The sequence below is a fragment of the Schistocerca cancellata genome, chromosome 9 (genome assembly GCF_023864275.1).
Source record: "Schistocerca cancellata isolate TAMUIC-IGC-003103 chromosome 9, iqSchCanc2.1, whole genome shotgun sequence".
Lineage (NCBI taxonomy): Eukaryota > Metazoa > Arthropoda > Insecta > Orthoptera > Acrididae > Schistocerca > Schistocerca cancellata.
This window is the reverse complement of record NC_064634.1, coordinates 443,598,639-443,618,170: the sequence shown is the minus strand read 5'-3', so window position 1 is coordinate 443,618,170 and position 19,532 is coordinate 443,598,639.

Genomic DNA, 19,532 nt, shown 5'->3' with positions numbered 1-19,532 from the left:
AAGCGAGGCGTCGTTTGGCATTTACCGGCGTGATGTGTGGCTTATGAGCAGCCGCTCGACCGTGAACTCCAAGTTTCCTCATCTTCCGCCTAACTGTCATAGTACTTGTACTGCATGCTGACACAGTTTGGAAATCCTGTGTGGTGGTCTGGATAGATGTCTACCTATCTCACATTACGACCCTCTTCAACTATCGGCGGTCTCTGTCAGTTAACAGACGAGGTCGGCCTGTACGCTTTTGTGGTGTACGTGCCCCTTCACGTTTCCACTTCACTACATCATCGAAAACAGTGGACCTAGGGATGTTTAGGAGTGTGGAAATCTCGCGTCAGACGTATGACACAAGTGACACCCAGTCACCCGACCACGTTCGAAGTCCTTGAGTTCCGCGGAGCGTCCCATTCTGCTCTCTCACGATGTCTAATGACTACTGAGGTCGCTGATATGTGTACCTAGCAACAGGTGGCAGCACAGTGCACCTAATATGAAAAACGTTTGTTTTGGGGGGTGTCCGGATACTTTTTATCACATTGTGTACATAAGAACGCGTAATCATACCAGGGTACTATTAATGTTTGTGACACGATTGACAACAGTGGCATTGATAAATTTATCTTTCCAAATTTATTTTACTACTTACCGTATCAGGCATCTCAGTACTGTGAACTTATTCCGGTTGTAATGATTTGAACAAATTAGTTACAACCTCAACGTCTACATATCGAGAGAAATCTGAACAACAGCTGTTATTGCACCTTCTTTAGGAGCTCTATGTACCGTTCCCACCACAAACAATTCCGCGTGACATACTTCAGCAGAATAATGAGGTGAGAGATCGAACGTGAACTGGAACTTTTTTTGTAAATTTTATTGAATCAATCAATAAAATACACCGACCTCACTTTTCTACATAGTCTCCTGACATCGCTATACGTTTCTACCATCGAATTGGCAACGTTTTGTTGCTGTCCCCGAAGAACGAGGAGGGGCATATACACAGCCACTTGAACTCCTCTATCGCTGCGTTGTCATCGCACCTGTGTCCAAATTATTCCTTCGTCGGTCCAAACATGTGATAATCGCAGGGTGAGCAATCTGGGCTGTAAGGAGTACGTTTCAGAGCTTCCTGATGAGTTTCCTTCAGTTTTTCCCTCGTTACATTAGCAGAGTGCGGCCTTACGTTGTCGTGCAGGAGGATCACGTTTTGGATCGGTTGCCATCGTCGTTTGTTGTGGTATTAGGTTTTTGCCTGAACCGAAAGCCAGCAGTACGAGATCTTCCGCAATAAGGTCCTGTACGGCACGGATATTGTCCAGTGTAATGCTTGTCCGTGATCGTCTTTGGTGGGATATGTTTCCCACAGCTACTCGTCCGACGTTTTATGCCATTCATACAATAGGGTCTTCCAAAACTGTGCACGGTGACTCCTCAAAATTTCCGCAGGTTTGGTACCGTTTTTGGTACCTTGCGCGCACTGGCGTGCCTTCGTACATGAACACATGGAAATCAAGACTGTACAAGCTTCTATGAAGAACAAGAGGTAGCAGAACTGAAGCTTGCCTGCTATCTTGACGGAATTCCCGTCAAATATATCCCATAATCAGAAAAAAATTTAGACTCCCCCCTCCCAAGACGTCACGCCATCAACGTGTCTCACTGTTTCTAACATTGATAATGGCCTAATTTCGGCGAGGAGGAAACTCCACGAGTTTCTTCAGGTATACCATATCTATCTGAAGCCATTTATTACTGATTCGATACAACGGAGATACCTAAATTTCTCCCGCCATTTCTTATGACATTTTCTATAGGATTAAGATCTGGTAATTTCACGAGCCACATGAGATGTGACAGGATCGCTAAGTGCTCTTCAAAACCACAACGTAAACTGTCCCAGTAAAAGTACCCGGACACTTCTGTGTAATGTGAAATTGACCACTAGATGTCACAAGAGGCGATCTCGCCAGTATAAAAGAAGGCACCAGTATACAAGCAGTAACAGCAGAAGGAGTCAGTTATGAAAGCTCAGTATTTTTGAACGTACACTAGTCATTGGATATCACCTGAGTAGCAAATACATAAGGAACTTTCGACTCTTCTAAAGCTGCAGAGGTGGACTTGAAACCTGGTAGTCAAAGGAAGGCAGGATTCGGTTACGATTGTGGACGGAACCGTAATCAGTTACTATTGGTTGCATTTTACAGTTACACACAATTTATTTTAAACCAGTAATTCCAGACTCAACAATAAATACAAATACCACACGTTACCAATGAAGGAATAAACAACTGTGTAAAGTGTTTTCAGTGAGTTAGAATTTAGCAAATAACCATTGAATACAGATACAGCAGATAATGTTTTAAAAGCAAGCCACTGTGATCTGGCAGATGGCCTTACACGCCAGGAATGGCAATAAATTAAGAACTGTTTAAAACTCGCTGCAACTTACAACTTACAGGTATTGAAATATTAAAGGTAAGTCGCCACAAACACAGCAGAAGGCATCAGACCCCAGGAATGACAGTAATTAAGGTTTTGAGGCTTACTGATAAAATACAAATACCAAATTAGAATTTTAAGGCAAATGACTACAATCACGTCTGAAAGCCTTACTCGCCAGGAACGGCAATAATATAAAAAAAATTAGAAACCTGCTGTAAAACAGCAAATACAATAGCAAAGGTTAACTAAAGAAACAAACAACTGATCACCAAACGGGTGAAATTAGATGATGGTAAAATTTGTAACACAACCCTTAACATCCACTGAACACTACACTGCTAGATTTATTCCAGAAGGCGACCAGAACTATTAACTAGACATAAGCATTACAAGGTATTGTAACAAATAATACAATAATAAAATACAAGGACCAGTACGTAAGTTCCTTAAAGGGTACTGAGGAAGATTACACCCGCAGAAGGCGTGGACTGAAGGAGCGTTACACTGAACTACTGGCCATCAGAACTCCTTTTAGAACACACGTCTTAAAGAACCAAGCGGCCACGGACGATGCTTCAGGAATCGACCTCTGAGAAGGTCCGACAACAAACACCTTCGTGAGAGATGTGATAGGCAGACAAGAGTTGCATTCACTTCACAAGATGGTAACTAACACTAGTGGCAGTCTAATGAATGACTAATGATAATCTTGCTGAAGCTACCTGACGTCCGATAAACAAAATGCAACAATGGAACAATACGCCAAAGCCGGAACCGGCAGTCTGCACTACATCCCCAGAATACTGTGTTTAGAGCGCCCAGAACGAGAAAGGAATGACTACCACCAGAATAGAAGAATCACCAACCGGCCTACAATCAAGAAAACTGTCAAAACTACACGTCTTACCGGACAGCAGCGGCAAGGCGAGGAAACGTACACTGCTGTTACATACACTAACCCCCAGGGCGGGTAACTGGGGCGTTAGCGGCCACCAGGCAAGAAAAATTACCGTTGGTTGAACTTAAGAAATTGTAACAAGTTAAACGCAGTAAATAGCAATAAAAGTCGAGGAAAGCTAATCAGATCTGTCTTCCCCAAGCACTCCACTCGCTGCTCTTCGCCTTGGCGACACTACGAGCAGCAACACGAACCCAAGTCACTGGAGAATCGCGAGATATCACAATGGTGGAGGTTTCTCTACTTGGATTGAAATGCACACATCTAAAAGCTTGCTGGATCCGGTTTACGACTAGGTCGTACACCCTCGCGACCACAGCCATTCCATCCGGCAGTCCATGCATGCCGTCAGGGGTCCCGGCGTGTTCGCGCATTGCGCTGACCTGGCTCCTCCTGGCCCACTCGCACGACCTGGAAAAACAGCGACGTTGTCCCAAGAATAGGGCAACAGTTACTACATATCGATAACCGCCGCTGCTGCCACTAACGGACAGACAACGCTTGCGAACCAAGTGGCGCCAGTCAACACGAGGAGAAGACAAACAACCGCAACGATGCCAACTAAACGATACCATCTGGCCTCCAACAGAGGGCGGAAATCTACAAACAGCACCAACGCGAGCCGCAGCATGGCTCAGCACTGTTGGTGATGTGACTGTGAAGTGGCAAAAAGCGAAGTAACAACGACAGATAAACGAAGACAGGTAGACTTGATGTGCTGACGGATGGGGAACGTCGAGCATTGATCGGGGTGGGGGGGGGGGGGGGGGGATGTTTCTAAACAAGCGCATGAAATCAGCAGAAGGAATCACTCGTAAGTTCCAAAGTACTACCAGCAGTTCAGCAGGCGCAATGAGTGTGCGTAGAGAATTTAAAAAAATTGGGTACAGTGGTCGAGCAGCCTCACAGAAACCATACATTTCTGCAGCCTGTGCTAAGCGACGCCAGAGGTAGTGTAAAAAGCGACGAATCACACTGCACACTATGACATTCCAATAGAAGGGTTTGGTTTGACGAATTCTGTAATCATGTGCAATGTCAAAATTAAAGTGCTAAGGAGGTGGTGTTACAGCACGGTGGTAGCCTTATTGCACTTAAGAAAACGCTACGTATGGAAGGATGTGAACACATTTCGTGTAAGGGACAATCAAAAAGTCTCCGTCTGAAGGCCTTAACGCAGCGTACATGCAAAGAAGCGTGGCTCAGATGCTGTTATATAACCACCGACATGTAGGAAAGGTATTAATGAGGCATTCATATCTTTCCGACGTGCACGCGGTAAATGCGGGAACGTGTACTATGGCGTCGTTATTGCCAAATGTTTTCTTGGCCGCGAAAGGACGCACACCGGTAGATATCAATCGCGGAATGAAGAATGTGTATGGGGCAGTAAGCCTGTCGAAAACCACCGTTGTACAACGGTACACCAAATTCCGTGCTGGTCACGGTTCGACCAAAGACGTCAGTCGATCTGGGAGGCCAGCTTCATCCGTTACGGACAAGTGAGAGACACTCGAGCATCTCTCCTCATTCGATTATTACACTTTCGACCCTTCAAAAAGGCACTGGAAGGTCGACGATTCCTGTCGGACAAGGATGTCCAGCAGGCAGTTGCGGACTTCTTCATGCAGCAGGACACGGTGTTTTACAAAACGGGTATCTTCAACCTGGATGTGTCAGTGGGATGATTGCCTCAGTGCTCACGATGATTTTGACTGATTGGCGTACCGATTATGGGTTGTACTGCCTTCGAATGGAAACTTTTTATTCGCCACCTTATGTTCGCCCCTTATAGCATTTTTTACTGGGGGCAGTAGAGAAGCAGATCGGAGATGGTCATTGTTTCTATCAGTAAGCATCTGTTAAGCAATAGTTGGTGGATAGTGTAATGGTCTGTCCAAAGTCTCGGCCTGAACACAATGAAACACGGCTGGGATGAGTTAGAAAGTCGACATCGCTCCAGGCCCTAGATACCAACGTTACTACCTTCTCTGGTTTCTATTCATGAGAAATAATCTCTGCTACCCTCCCCCCTCCCCCCCCCCCCAATACACATTCAGACACCGCATTGAAATTGTCCCCAGTCGACTACAAGCTGCCATAAAGGCTGAGAATGGACACATTCCACATTACTGTCCATTAACAGGTGTCCGGCCACTTTTGATCAGATAGTGTTCGTGTGCAGCACTGTGAACGCGGTTGTTGTTATCTTGGAAGAGAGAGAATTCAAAGTACTCTTATCACGAAGATGTAGAAGAGGGGACAACACTTGAGGACCGAGAATGTTGGTTCATGCCAAAGGTAACGTGAATGATAGGGCCCAAATCATGGTACGAAAATCATCCCCAGAAACACTTCCGGCCTGAGCCACACATCCCACACCCTGCAGGTTAAAACGCAATTGGGCCATCGGTGTCTTCGACGTCCTGCATCATTTGGAAAGGGGCAAATCTGCGACTTGTCTGATCGCTCTACACCTACACCTCTCCAGTCATCGGTTGACCAGCTTCCATGTCGTCAACCCAGTGCTGACGCGCAGCTATTTGCCACTGTGAACAATTCCCTTTTGTGAGGTGGCCACCTCCAAAAATACGAGCGCGCTCTGAAAAGTAATGACAACATTTTTTTTTTATTTTGTTCTCAATATCGGCTGATGTCATGCATGTCAGTCGGTCAAATTTTTCGATTCGCTGACGCAATCGTCTTCCACTAGAAGGCTCCGAATTGTTGCATTTAACAGGCGGTGTGTAATGTTATTATGTCGGTACTTGACAGCCAGCCGGGGTGGCCGAGTGGTTCTAGGCGCTACAGTCTGGCACCGCGCGACCGATACGGTCGCAGGTTCGAATTCTGCCTCGGGCATGGATGTGTGTGATGTCTTTAGGTTAGTTGGGTTTAAGTACTTCTAAGTTCTAGGGGACTGATGACCTCAGAAGTTAAGTCCCATAGTGCTCAGAGCCATTTGAACCATTTAGTGCTTTACAAACAGCGTGCTGTAATCATTAGTAATGAGCGACGTTGTGTTCTTAGTGCTCGTAATGAAGGAGACGGTAGTGCTGACATCAGCGTGTGTGACAGAGCTCAGAATGGACGAATGCGTACGCCACCGACGAGACATATCGGAATGGGGTTGATGAACTCTTCAGGGAGTATCCTTCGATGATACAGACACAGCTCTCAGGTGAGTATAGCATATCACGAGAGTGCGTGCAGGCCATCATTGCAGAACTACGGTATAGAAAACTGTGTGCACAGTAGATGCCTCAAATTCTCACTCCTGACATGAAGCACAAGGTATTGGACAGCTGTCAACAATTTCTTACACCTTTTAGTCTGAGGGTGATGGGTTTCGTAAGTGCATTGTCGCAGGTGATGAAAGTTGGGTTCACCATTTTGACCTTGAAAACCAGAGAGCGTCAATGGAGTTCTGGCACAAAGGATACCAAAAAAGTTGAAGACCGTGCTAACAGCGGGCAACATCATGCTCACATTGTTCTGGGATGTTCGAGGGGCGCTTGGAATTCATGCCTAAAGGCACCACCATAAACTCTGCAAGGCACTGCGAGACCATCAGAAAACTGAAATCACGAATTCTAAGAGTTCGTCCACACATGAAGCATTTTTAGCATGCCAGTGCCAGAACAAACACGAGCGCTGGGACAGCTGCAAAAACCCAGTGGCTAGGGTTCGCTGTCACCGATTGTGCTCCGTACAGTCCCGACTTGGCCACATCCGATACTCATTTATTTCCAGAACTTACAAGATCTTCGAGGACTTCACTTTGATATTGATGAAGCGGTGCAAGCAGAGATAAGGTTGTGGATCTGTCAACAAAGTCAAACATTCTACAGTGATGGTATCAACAAAATGGTCTCTCGTCATAAGAGTAACTATGCCGAGAAATAAATACGTAGACATGAAGAAGCAGAGCGTTAATAAACTTTGTTTTGTTTGCAAGGCTTTAAGACCTTTAACATAAAAAATTCGGAGGCATTATTATTCAGCACGCCCTCATTCTGTTCCCTCCACAACGTACTCTCAAAACTGGTTGAGAGGGAACTGCATTCAATGACAGCAAGAATTCCTAAGGGGTTTGAAGCTGATTGTCATTAGCAAGTCGTGACACATGTCTCTGGTCTCTGTCGGTTACGATATTTTTCCGACCACTGTTCTCGCTCCATGTGTAAGGTGGCAGAATAAATGAAGGCAAATTTCGCACCTTACATAAGAGTTTTATACATCGTAATGGGAAGGTGAATATGACACTTAACTTACTTTGGTGGTAATCAGCAGATTTGACTATAAGTATGTAATGCAAAAGGGATGACACTCAATCGATGGTATTAACACACCGCTCCTATATAATGCATCTCAATGAGCAGAAGGTGGAACAAGCAGCGAGAGGAAACGTTTTGTGTGGAAGCCAGCACGGGCAGATGCAGAGGCTGCACCGCAGGAGGCGCCATGAAGGGCTCTTAGGGGGCGTCCTGCGGTGGGAGTCAGCGACCTGAGGACAGGTGACGCATACTGGAGAGCCAGTAACAGGCCACCAGAAATAGGACAGAAAGAAGTTTTAGAAAACTGCGTTTCGGAATTCCAAGTGGATATGAACAAAACCAATGACGCAATTGATCAGGTGAACAGCGAGTGGTATGTGGTGTATGAATGTAACTTTTAGGTGTCTGGAACGGGTACATAACGTCCAATTGGCGGAAGCGAAGTATGAGGGAGTTAAGTGCCAAGATTTCGACGCAGTTTAACGACCCTTCAGATTGTCAGAGAGAGTTTGCACAAAACTAGAGGAATGCACCATTTGGTCAAAAAAAGCTGTGACGTGGAGAACAAAAGAACCAGGTGGGGAGACAGTTCGGCTGCGAGAAAGACAAGAGCGAAATTTTCGGGGACTCTTCTCTGTACTGACGTCAAGAGCAGAATGAGGTGCATAATGCTCTGTATGATGCAGAGGAGAAAATTGTGTGAACACTGGGTTCACTGCGGCTGACATTCAGCTAGATATTAGATGTAGCGTCGTTGAGCTCCAATTATGGAGAATCGAACCAGCCAGTTAGTTAATTCTTCTTATGAGGACCGAGAGGCATTTTAATATGCACGCTGTTCCAGCCATGCACGTGCATATCGCCATATTCCAAGACTAGAGATGGGTACATGTTTTCTCGCATAACGAGAAACATAGGGAGAGTTTCTGCTGGAAAAATCAGAAAAGGCTTAATTAGTTTTTACAGGAATTTCAGAGGACGAGAGCAGCCATGCAGACGATAGCTCATCTCAACTAAGGTAAATACCGCGAGCAGAGGCGTAAACTTGCTGGATCACCAGCTTGCGTCCACTGTAAACTCGAGCGACCTTGGGTAATCTTTTGCTCAACTTGTCACAAAACTAACCATCCTCCATAGACTTGACTGTTATGCTGAATAGTACCAAACTTTGAACCGGAATCGGATGATTTATCGTAGTACTGGCCAACATCTTAACGTAGTCGTAAGAATAATTTTGTAAAGAAACTTGTAGTTGAAATTTACTATTGTTGTTTTTAGGATTATTTTACTTTCTGTGGACGAGATGCGTTCGTTTGACAACTGTCGTAACATTGTCACACTGTAAACTATGTAAATGCGTGTGTTTCTGTGATAAGATTGCAACATTAAAGCAAAACATTTACTGCTTACACAGTTGTTCTGTCCTCAAAACCTTACACGTGTTACATGATTCTAGTGATAAACTGTTCCTCGTAATATGCTGGACAGTCCGCATTCATACCTAACAAATCTGGCAGCTTCATTCAAGCCTTGGTCACGGGCACGTTCAGACATGGTACCTGCTTTCTGCCATTATGCCACATCCCCATATCGACACACCTTACTGCATTAATTCCACACAACCGACTGTCACCTGCACACCACTTCACTGCCAGAAATTGCGTAAGGGGTGAGAGTCTGGCTGCCTGCTAGTAGTCCTAAGCCGTCTGGAGTTCCCCAAATCGTTCAACAGTGCTGAGACTTATATTTTCTCCAGTGAGCTTATTTAACTGTTACTTTTCGTTTACACGTAGTTTCATCTATGGCTATGTTACGTTTACGATGTGAAAGTAGTGCGTCACTCCCGCAATTCGAGAGAATGATCTTTGCACCTACAGCCTCTATGCACCTAGAGCCTCGCACGAAACGCAAACTTTCATGGGGGGCGCAGGTGGAGGGAAGGGGGTGGGAGGGATCATAACTGGGGTTCTGTTGATCACAGAGATAAGCGGGTCAAGTGCCTTGAATAGTCATTGGCCTAGCGACCGTTTGTACACGTATCGATAAACAGGCACACTGTAGCTAACCTACAGTAAAGGGTCGAAAGTTAAACGTCACACACTTCCTCCAACCCAGATAAATAGAGCAACTCGTTTGGTTCTTTTGTATAATTTCGATTCATGGCAATCGTAGAAGTTTTTACCGTATGTTCGTAAAATGATATTCTTAGGGAACATCGCCGAGCGGTCTAAGGCGCTGCAGTCATGGACTGTGTGGCTGGTCCCGGCGGAGGTTCGAGTCCTCCCTCGGGCATAGGTGTGTATGTTTGTCCTTAGGATGATTTAGGTTAAGTAGTGTGTAAGCTTAGGGACTGATGACCTTAGCAGTTAAGTCCCATAAGATTTCACACATATTTGAACATTTTAGGGAACATTGAAATGTTCTTTGGTATCATCATCCGTTAGCGGTGTCCAGATGTTCAAAGTTACCGTATTATGCAGAAAACAGCAAAAATCGGCTTTTTGCCGTTTCTACACCGTGGGCCGCAATGATCTAAATAACTAACCGTGGTAAATGCTCAATTTTAATTTTACGTTACTTAGACATTCATCTAGAAACGCTACTTTTCCGTTTTCGAAAATCTGTATCCATTATCAAGATACAGCCGATAAACCATGAACTTTGTGTACTAGCTGCGAGACGGCCACTGCTATATTTTCTATTCATGGCGGATAGCAAAAATTTTTACCACTTAGTAATAAGATAAAGTTCCCGAGGAACCTTGAAACTTTTTCGATGTTGTTATCTGTTACCTATGTTCAAAGGTACCGTACTTACGCACGAAAAATAGCCATGTAATATCAGGTCTGGGGCGTAAATGGGGTTTTAACTGACATAGTGAACTCATGACAAGCGTTCTAGGGCCAACGCAAACATTCTGAGGTCACCAAACTGTTTTTAGTCAGCATTTTTTCATCAATAGAACTTTATCACGTGTTGCATCTGTATAAATCAACGCCTATAGAAATGTGTCGAACGTGGTACAGTAGTGACAAAAAATGGGCTAAAATGGGTTTTAATATGCATGGAAACAGCTTCAAATGATTGCGAAAAAATGTGTAAAACTGAATATAATTCAAATTCAGTAAAATAATTCATTTAAGATAAAAATCATAAGCAAGACGTTTTCGATGAACTGCAATCGATGAGCAAAGTGTTGTTGTTGTGGTCTTCAGTCCTGAGACTGGTTTGATGCAGCTCTCCATGCTACTCTATCCTGTGCAAGCTTCTTCATCTCCCAGTATCTACTGCAACCTACATCCTTCTGAATCTGCTTAGTGTATTCATCTCTTGGTCTCCCTCTACGATTTTTACCCTCCACACTGCCCTCCAATGCTAAATTTGTGATCCCTTGATGCCTCAAAACATGTCCTACCAACCGATCCCTTCTTCTAGTCAAGTTGTGCCACAAACTTCTCTTCTCCCCAATCCTATTCAAAACCTCCTCATTAGTTACATGGTCTACCCACCTTATCTTCAGCATTCTCCTGTAGCACCACATTTCGAAAGCTTCTATTCTCTTCTTGTCCAAACTAGTTATCGTCCATGTTTCACTTCCATACATGGCTACATTCCATACAAATACTTTCAGAAATGACTTCCTGACACTTAAATCTATACTCGATGTTAACAAATTCCTCTTCTTGAGAAACGCTTTCCTTGCCATTGCCAGTCTACATTTTATATCCTCTCTACTTCGACCATCATCGGTTATTTTACTCCCTAAATAGCAAAACTCCTTTACTACTTTAAGTGTCTCATTTCCTAATCTAATTCCCTCAGCATCACCCGACTTAATTTGACTACATTCCATTACCCTCGTTTTGCTTTTGTTGATGTTCATCTTATATCCTCCTTTCAAGACACTGTCCATTCCGTTCAACTGCTCTTCCAAGTCATTTGCTGTCTCTGACAGAATTACAATGTCATCGGCGAACCTCAAAGTTTTTACTTCTTCTCCATGAACTTTAATACCTACTCCGAATTTTTCTTTTGTTTCCTTTACTGCTTGCTCAATATACAGATTGAATAACATCGGGGAGAGGCTACAACCCTGTCTTACTCCTTTCCCAACCACTGCTTCCCTTTCATGCCCCTCGACTCTTATAACTGCCATCTGGTTTCTGTACAAACTGTAAATAGCCTTTCGCTCCCTGTATTTTACCCCTGCCATCTTCAGAATTTGAAAGAGAGTATTCCAGTTAACATTGTCAAAAGCTTTCTCTAAGTCTACAAATGCTAGAAATGTAGGTTTGCCTTTTCTTAATCTTTCTTCTAAGATAAGTCGTAAGGTCAGTATTGCCTCACGTGTTCCAACATTTCTACGGAATCCAAACTGATCTTCCCCGAGGTCGGCTTCTACCAGTTTTTCCATTCGTCTGTAAAGAATTCGCGTTAGTATTTTGCAGCTGTGACTTATTAAACTGATAGTTCGGTAATTTTCACATCTGTCAACACCTGCTTTCTTTGGGATTGGGATTATTATATTCTTTTTGAAGTCTGAGGGTATTTCGCCTGTCTCATACATCGTGCTCACCAGATGGTAGAGTTTTTTCATGACTGGCTCTCCCGAGGCCATCAGTAGTTCTAATGGAATGTTGTCTACTCCCGGGGCCTTGTTTCGACTCAGGTCTTTCAGTGCTCTGTCAAACTCTTCACGCAGTATCTTATCTCCCATTTCGTCTTCATCTACATCCTCTTCCATTTCCATGATATTGTCCTCAAGTACATCGCCCTTGTATAAACCCTCTATATACTCCTTCCACCTTTCTGCCTTCCCTTCTTTGCTTAGAACTGGGTTGCCATCTGAGCTCTTGATATTCATACAAGTGGTTCTCTTCTCTCCAAAGGTCTCTTTCATTTTCCTGTAGGCAGTATCTATCTTACCCCTAGTGAGACAAGCCTCTACATCCTTACATTTGTCCTCTAGCCATCCCTGCTTAGCCATTTTGCACTTCCTGTCGATATCATTTTTGAGACGTTTGTATTCCTTTTTGCCTGCTTCATTTACTGCATTTTTATATTTTCTCCTTTCATCAATTAAATTCAATATTTCTTCTGTTACCCAAGGATTTCTATTAGCCCTCGTCTTTTTACCTACTTGATCCTCTGCTGCCTTCACTACTTCATCCCTCAGAGCTACCCATTCTTCTTCTACTGTATTTCTTTCCCCCATTCCTGTCAATTGTTCCCTTATGCTCTCCCTGAAACTCTCTACAACCTCTGGTTCTTTCAGTTTATCCAGGTCCCATCTCCTTAAATTCCCACCTTTTTGCAGTTTCTTCAGTTTCAATCTGCAGTTCATAACCAATAGATTGTGGTCAGAATCCACATCTGCCCCAGGAAATGTCTTACAATTTAAAACTTGGTTCCTAAATCTCTGTCTTACCATTATATAATCTATCTGATACCTTTTAGTATCTCCTGGATTCTTCCAGGTATACAACCTTCTTTTATGATTCTTGAACCAAGTGTTGGCTATGATGAAGTTATGCTCTGTGCAAAATTCTACAAGGCGGCTTCCTCTTTCATTCCTTCCCCCCAATCCATATTCACCTACTATGTTTCCTTCTCTCCCTTTTCCTACTGACGAATTCCAGTCACCCATGACTATTAAATTTTCGTCTCCCTTCACTACCTGAATAATTTCTTTTATCTCGTCATACATTTCATCTATTTCTTCATCATCTGCAGAGGTAGTTGGCATATAAACTTGTACTACTGTAGTAGGCATGGGCTTTGTGTCTATCTTGGCCACAATAATGCGTTCACTATGCTGTTTGTAGTAGCTAACCCGCACTCCTATTTTTTTATTCATTATTAAACCTACTCCTGCATTACCCCGATTTGATTTTGTATTTATAAGCCTGTAATCACCTGACCAAAAGTCTTGTTCCTCCTGCCACCGAACTTCACTAATTCCCACTATATCTAACTTTAACCTATCCATTTCCCTTTTTAAATTTTCTAACCTACCTGCCCGATTAAGGGATCTGACATTCCACGCTCCGATCCGTAGAACGCCAGTTTTCTTTCTCCTGATAACGACGTCCTCCTGAGTAGTCCCCGCCCGGAGTTCCGAATGGGGGACTATTTTATCTCCGTAATATTTTACCCAAGAGGACGCCATCATCATTTAATCATACAGTAGAGCTGCATGTCCTCGAGAAAAATTACGGCCGTAGTTTCCCCTTGCTTTCAGCCGTTCGCAGTACCAGCACAGCAAGGCCGTTTTGGTTAATGTTACATGGCCAGATCAGTCAATCATGCAGACTGTTGCCCCTGCAACTACTGAAAAGGCTGCTGCCCCTCTTCAGGAACCACATGTTTGTCTGGCCTCTCAACAGATACCCCTCCGTTGTGGTTGCACCTACGGTACGGCCATCTGTATCGCTGAGGCACGCAAGCCTCCCCACCAACGGCAAGGTCCATGGTTCATGGGGGGATGAGCAAAGTATCCAGAAAAAATTAAAAGCAAAGTATCCAGAAAAAATTAAAAGCAAACGATTTCGTTTTAACCTTATCTTATGCGTACTTATTTGTTGTTTATATCTGTCAAAGTATACAAATGTTTGAAGTATATAAATAAACCGTCAGAACTTCACTGACCTACAGAATTCGTTTTACGTAAGCAGCACACCCTGCTATAACAGTGAAAAGAAGGAAACCAGCAGAGAAATGTTGCTGTCGGAGCACAAAAAAGGAGAATTTCTTTCTCTTTAAAAGACTCTGACAGAAAAGTAGGTAACCGGCTGCCTCAATCCTCATTCCACTTTCTTCACCAAAAACATTTGGCGTGCGCGAATATGATCCTACGACAAAATTTTTTGTGAGAAAGCGAAATTGGATTGAGGCAGCTGTTTCCTTACTTTTCTGCCAGAGTCTTTTAAAGAGAAAGAAATTCCCCTTATTGTGCTCTGACAGGAGCATTTCTCCGGATGTATCTATTTATGTTGAACTTTGTACGTGGAATTATTCTCTAAACTCGTGGACATTTTCGGAAGTACCCCTTTTTTGTACACGGAAGCACCTGCATGGATTGATCGCCACAGACCTTAAGTTGGATTATTATTTCAGCTAAGTAAGGAAATTAATACGAGGCAAAGTTCCTCGCCGAATATCTTTATAAGCAACATTTAGTCAGAGATTTTGGATGAAATATTCGCTGTAGTGATAGGAATCGAACGAGGACGCTAGACTTAGACTAACGGCATAATCACGTAAGCTCCAGCCTTCCATTACCTCTCTATAATAGCGTTTCTACGATACGACAAGAATACACAACAGGAAATACTACAGTGACTGGATTACTGAATGAAGTCTTCCAGTAAACGACGGATTGTCCCATAAAATACGTGCCAATAGTGCGGGAAAACCTACATGGAACCTGGTATTGTGAAAATGAGTTAGCAGCAGGTCACAAAGCATGGTGCCAATCGCAAGACACGTTAGTTGCCTCAGTTGCTTGAACACTGACAGAAAAGAGCGGTCACTGTGTTGATAGCATCGGTCAGGCGAGCGGTTTCAATCAATCTCAGTCGTCCACAGTCTTCAAGTAATTGAGAATTTTACTTTGCGATGAAGTATTTTCTATTGTTAAAGCAAATAGAGATTTTTTTTTACCTGTGTTATGTATGCGTGAAGTACAGTGAGTCCGTCATGGATGTTATTAGCACATGTCATTCGTGACCCATATAGTTACCTATCGAGAATTGCACGTCGCAGTTGTTTCGATCAACACTAACCTGCTATCCTTTAGAAACGAGAATCTTGAGGTCTAAACGATACGCGTACAGTTAACGCAATCTGTGTTTCTCAATGTTTGGTGACACGAGACGGATGACGCCGTATATGAAAGCTATGAAGGACAGGTGTTAGCAATGGCTGTGCTAGCTAATTAGTGGGTGTCTCCTCCCCTATATAAGGTGCGCGCTGCGAATAGCAGGCAGCGCCGCATCGCAACACTCACAGGGGAAATCAACATGGGAGGAGCCGTTCTTAAGGTAAGCAAGAACAGTACTTCGCGCTTAGTCAACACTACAACCGACTGACTAGTCCGTTTCGGGACTCCTTTGGTTCGCTGGCACGTTTTGCGTTTCATTTTGTCACTTCTTTGTTGTCTGTAGGAAATGCATTGCGTTAATTTTAACTTTACGATTTCTACAATATTTTGTTTTACAACATTCTGTCCTATGGTGTCTTCATGGAAATTTTGCTAGATGTGGAATTCGACCTATTTCTTCCAGTGAAGTTTCAGTTTGATTTAATTATTCCGCGGTAACTGACGATCAAGTTTTGTAACATCGCTTGCACATCTGTTTGATAGCGTCTACTTTCTACATATGCGTTCGATACGGTGCCGTAAGGTATCTGGTGGAGGTCTCAACATGTTCCAGATCAATTTTAAGCGATCCCTGGGCGATCAATAATAGTGCGCAGTAGTATTGTGCAATATTATTGAAGTTCTTGCTAGACTGAAATAATACTGTGGTTCGCAATGTTTTTCCCACAAACGCTCCACGTAATTTACTAGGTGATGTTTTCTGCATGATTGTAGCTGCGCCGTGAAGTGGACTATGCGTATCAGTTTAGATCACCCGTTTTGCATGCACATGTGCACACTTCAACACGTGTGCGCTGCCAGGCGAAAATAAACATTAATGGCTTGCTTGTAGCATGCATACTTTGAGGTACAAATCAACCTAAAAACATAGACACATAATACTCGTAATAGCTACAACGATTAGCCCGCAAATGAAGTAAGTACTCATGTAACTTTGTTCAGTACACTGTCCTCAGTCATCAATAGAATTATCTGCATTTATACCCTGAACACCATGTTCATATCGTGTAAGAGCAGCATCGCGCAGTACACGGCACTTTCGGATAAGGCCGAGAGCAATACACTCCCAAGGAATTTCGGCAAGAAACTGAAAAATGTAAATGACAAAAGATCAGGAAACATGTTGAAAGATGTGTATGAAGTACCATACGATACTAAAATGAAATTTCTGATAGATCCAGAATTGCCAGATATCACGTCGTCCACAAGAGCAAAGGAAGCTAAAGATCACTGTGTCATGACAGTAAGCAGAAACGGTTATGTTAATTCTAGCACTTCTCAGAATTGGCAAATAAGGTCAACTTTTAGAGAGCGAACACGTTAATTTTTCTTACAATAGCTGCGACAGAATGGACATAAGATCATGTAAGCTTTCAATAAGTAACCGCTAAATAATTATTTCCTTTGCAACCGTAGAAAACAACACATGTACACGATACAATACACACTTCAGTTGTTTAATTTGTAGTTAGCTAATTGTTGTTGTGGTGTATGAATTTATGCAGCTGTCGACAAGTCCCGGGTCCACCGAAATGTTCACTGGACGCTTTTCAGATTTATTTCGTTGTTCTGCAGAATTTATGCTTGTGTTTTGCAAGGGAGGCAACTCAATCGCAACACATGCGCGTCCCACATCGTTGAGAGCCAATATATTTGCATGAAAGCAGAGTTCTAACTGACACTTCCCAATCAGAAACATTATGCAGAATTATTGTGCTGCTCTTGGTCTCACACTTTCGCACAATATAATGAGTGTGTGACGGACACTTAAGCAGTGGTTGGTAGAGAGCGCAACCATTGGTTAAACAGCTGCAGTTAACTTCTCGTCAGCTGTTACATTAAGTTACATCATTAAAGGCGATGCACAAGGTCAGAGAGAAAAAATGATAGTGAGGTAAATCGGTTGTCATTTTTCTAATAGAACAACCTTACAAATTCCCTTAACTGTTTTAAAGAAACAATGGTAAACTTAAGGTTGACCGGATGGGAATCTGAACACTATTCCTCTCATTCTTCGAAACGATCACGTTTTGCGATGTAAAGTACCTTTCTATGTAAAAGAAACACACTTTCCTAATTATGCTGATACCCATGTAGAGGGTAGTTTTAAAAATGGTTCAAATGGCTCTGAGCACTATGCGACTTAACTTCTGAGGTCATCAGTCGCCTAGAAATTAGAACTAATTAAACCTAACTAACCTAAGGACATCGCACACATCCATGTCCGAGGCAGGATTCGAACCTGCGGTTCCAGACTGAAGCTCCTAGCTTTAATTCAACTTTAACTACTTGAGAGGACAGAAACTTTTTCGAAACATTTGTGAGGACATGCGGAAGAAAAATAGCGAATAAACTGGTGGACGAAATACATTTTAATTTCCACGTGAGAGGATAACATTTGCGAATTGTGTACCGTGTTTACGAGCTAGGTTACAAACGTTGCTCACTGTGACAATCATCTACATCCACGACAGTATGGAATCGCTCTAGAGATTGCTTTACTGCTGTCCGAAACGTCTCAGGTGGGATGTTGTCTACCTCCCTCGCTATGTACAGCTTCAACCTCCAACATGTATTAGTGTCCTGTTGATAAATCCTGTACTTCAGGTAACCCTACAGCCAGAAATCGCAGGTGTTCAAATCTGGTGATGTTGATGGCCACACTCTTTGAAACGATCAACCAGTGATTCGGTTTTCTCCAAATGTGTTACGGAATAACCGAATGACCTAACGAGCGATGTGAACTGGAGCTCCATTGTGCATCAAAACAGTTGTGTCCAAAGCACCTCTACCGGCCGGAGTGGCCGAGCGGTTCTAGGCGCTACAGTCTGAAATCGCGCGACCGCTACGGTCGCAGTTTCCAATCCTGCCTCGGGCATGGATGTGTGTGATGTCCTTAGGTTAGTTAGGTTTAAGTAGTTCTAAGTTCTAGGGGACTGATGACCTCAGAAGTTGCCCCATAGTGCTCAGAACCATTTGAACCAAAGCACCTCTCTCCCGTAGAGTAGGAATCACGTATTGACGAAACACACCACAGTAACGAATACTTTTCACGCCCCATGCCCTTGGTCCTTGCAGTCCAAGGGCCGTACCAGTGCCGGAGCCTAATCTCAAGTCATGACACAAACACTACGAACAACGCAAATCCTGCAGCGCACAGTCTAAACATTATTCCTTTAAAGTTTGGTACCGATATAGTAAACAGTTTTCCGTTTTCGCTGACTCAAGTACCGAACGTTTAATTATAACCACACTGCACCTCGACTTTTTAAACACGAGGACACCGTTTCAGCTGAAGACGGAGAATGAGGTATTCCTGCCAACAACTACATATAACCCGAACTTCTACCCAGCAGTAGTATTACGATACTCCTCGTGGAGAACTAGGCATGAAGGCAAACACAGTACAGTAAAGCAAAATAATTTTGACATTTCCTCGCCCAGTTCTCGCAAGTAAGCAGCACTTAATTAACATACTAATACTGCACCAATTTGTGTTTCTGCCATATTTCCTTTAAACATCCATTGTTGCATTTGATTGTGCTAAGAACTCAGCATGCAGTGCAGTGTGCTGTGTTCCATCAGTGAGAGACTCCTGTGGTGTTGCAGACGCTGGTGCTGTTGGTGCTGGCGGTGGTGTCCTGTGCGTCCGCTTTGCCCGCCGCTGTCGGAGCTCCTGGCGCCAGTAGGGAGTCGCTGACCCCTGCAGAGAGCTTCGCCTTCGGCTTCGGCTGGGGGCCCTGGGGCTGGCCCGGTAATTAATCCACACTCCATACAAAAGTAGACTCTGCAACCACAAGGTTCTGATCACGCCGCTCATGGCTTTCCAAAAAACACTTAATTATGTTCGAGCGCTGGCAGAATGGGTCAACATCAGGGACATATTTTCTGTCTCGAAATGAAGCGGAGAATAGTCAGTGACTCTGTATGGAGCATGACTGAAAGAATCGACAGGTTCAGTTAATCAGTCAGA